Source organism: Mus caroli, unplaced genomic scaffold (assembly GCF_978045245.1).
Source record: "Mus caroli unplaced genomic scaffold, Mus_caroli_1 scaffold_5, whole genome shotgun sequence".
NCBI lineage: Eukaryota > Metazoa > Chordata > Mammalia > Rodentia > Muridae > Mus > Mus caroli.
Window position 1 is genome coordinate 65,452,386 of NW_028227260.1, and position 2,694 is coordinate 65,455,079.

The window sequence follows — 2,694 nt, forward strand, 5'->3', positions numbered from 1 at the left end:
GAGAGAATCTATATCAACTAGCAAGTATGCGTGTTTTAATTTTATTGTATTCAATTAATCAATCAGTTCTCTCCTACCACATGGTCAGGAAGATGCACAAACTCAGGTCATCAGGTTTGGTAACCCTTACCTTTACTGCCGGAACTACGTCACCAGCTCCTGTGCATGTTTTTGAAAGGAGCGAGGAGCTGCTTCTCCACCTGCAGCTGAACTTCTGAGCTATGGCTGGCTATTACCCAAATATTCAGGAGAAGCATATAAATTTTTTGAACAATAATTGTCCTCCTATTGGGGATTTATTCAAGTTAATGAAGAGAATTCGTTTTAAGGTGGGACAAATGTGTCATAGTATTTAGCTACATCTTCCATAAGGTCAAGTTGCTATATATTTATCATTTGTTGGTCAGAAAAGCAGATAATCTGATGTGTACATAGAATTCTTAGTAGACTGTAGAGGATTCCTAAGACATCTTCAAATGATACTTTTCCTTTGCTTTTGTGACTCTCTGGCTTCTCAGAAAGGTACGTGATTATTTTGAAATGGTAGTTTTAAGCTTATCTGCTGCATGCATCTTCCATGCCAAACCCTGAAACCAACTTCCTAAACATTGTCTGTGTAATTCCTATTATTTACGCACTAATATTTTCTGCTTGGGATGTCTTTTCCCCTTTCATTTACTGAAAGCCCACACATTCATTAATAACATCTCACATACAAAAGTTACCTATCAATTGATTACCTAGCCAATAGAAAATATTCCCATAAAGTCCCAAGGATCAAAATGTCTGGCCTGGTTATTCTTGAACACAGTCCATGTAGTCATTGGACTTTTTAAAATGTTTTACATATTTTATCCTGCCATCATCTTTTAAAAACTAAAAATGCACAAATTTGCATTTATCAGTGCTCCTCTTTGAATATGTTTTTCACTTCTATCCCCCAGGCTCTGGTTTCCATAGTATCCATTTTTCATGAGAGTATAAGAGTGTTGTTCTCGCCAGACACTGGCTGGGCTGACTCACCATTAGCTGCATAATTTCTCCCAGGACTTTTGTAACAGACACAATCCACATATACAGGACTTCTTTTGTTTATTTTTTTCCTTTTTTTCTTTTAAAAATAAGCATATTTCCAGCTTCTCACATTTTCTTTGAATATACTGCACATTATTAAGAAGGTATTACATCTCAGGGAAAAATGTTGTTTTGTTTCATTTGTCTCCACTTAGGAAGTGCTAAGTGTGGGTGCCTTGCCCACACTATTCTTTTCTAAAATAAGTATTATTTTCTAAAAGAGATAATTGCTTGTTGTCTGTGTGGCTATCATCAAAGAGGACTGAATAGATGAGCTTGTAGGATCCAAGTCTGAAATGACAACAAATTATTTCTACTGTAAAATTTCCAGTTTTTATGTAACATACCCATTGTTGAAAAGATTCTTCCAAATATTACCAAAAAGGCTCCCCAGCGACTGTCTGTATAAGAAAAACTGAGATGGTGTTAATCTCAAAGATGGGAGAAGAAAACCACTAACCAAAATCATCACAACCAAGTCAATGAAAGCAAGCAATTCATTAACGTTTTTAAATTCATGTACACAGGTTGTCTCTCCCCTAAGGAAGGGTTGAAGAGGTCAGCATTGGATGTGTATGGTTAGAGGTGGGTGTATATAGCTCAATCCTTGAGAAACAAAGGTTTAATCATAAACAGGAGCAGATGTTGGCTTTACTATAAGATGGCTTTTAAGCCAAAATGGAAGCAGGCTGGCTCTTCAGTAGTATTTTATAAATATTTCCGAGGACTCAATGGCTGCCTATAGCATACTTCTTCACTTTCCCTCAGAGAGAATTGATGGATGTCTGCTGAAATCTTGTACATTTGTAGGTTTGTTGGCACAACTGCTGTAAACTATTGCACCATCTGCTGTGATCTATATCTCTATTCTGTGAGAAAGATCTATTCTGTGAGAAAAGTTGTACAAATCATGGTTGACAAGTGCCACCCAATGTGCATGTCCTTGAGGAAGTGGGCTTGCCTTGCCCACAGTTCTGGGAGAATTCCCTGCTGCTTTACCGGTGTACAGATGACCATGGATTCTGCACGCATCTGGAGAGAGTGATGAGTCAACTTCCCTCGGTGGGAGTGCATAATGACTCTTGAAAACAATGTTCTTCTATGTACTGTGAGTCAGCTACCACTTCCTCTGTCACACTCTCCCCTGTGCTGAAAAGTCAAATATTGATGGACTATGACCATCTGCAGACACAACCATTTTCTCTGCTAAATCCAGTGATCTGCTCCAAAATACTCATACTTCATGTTGACAGTTATTGCTATGCTGATTCTCAACTTGCTAGAAAAGTCCTTGTCTACTTCACATTCATACTTCAGTCATTCATCTTGATATGCTGACAATTCTTTATACCCATGGTTTTACTTCATGAAATTATACCTTTACTTTTAAAATTATCTTTTTTATTTTTTCAAAATAAAATATAATGACATCATTTTCCCTCTTCTGTTCCCTCCTTCCACTTCTTCCCATGTAACCCTTTGTTCTCTCTTAAATTCATAGCTTCTTTTTTAAATGGTTGTGTTTTATAACATACTATAAATATATAAACTCAATTTTCTCAGTGTATATCATATTATATATGGTTTCAGGACGAACCACTTGATATTGGATAACCAATT

At 36.7% G+C, this 2,694-nt stretch overlaps 1 pseudogene; it reads right to left on the minus strand.

Annotated features, from left to right (window-relative positions):
* Positions 1-1,782: 1,782 nt before the first annotated feature.
* Positions 1,783-2,319, minus strand: LOC110286318 (endoplasmic reticulum-Golgi intermediate compartment protein 2 pseudogene; annotated as a pseudogene).
* Between the last annotated feature and the right edge of the window lie 375 nt (positions 2,320-2,694).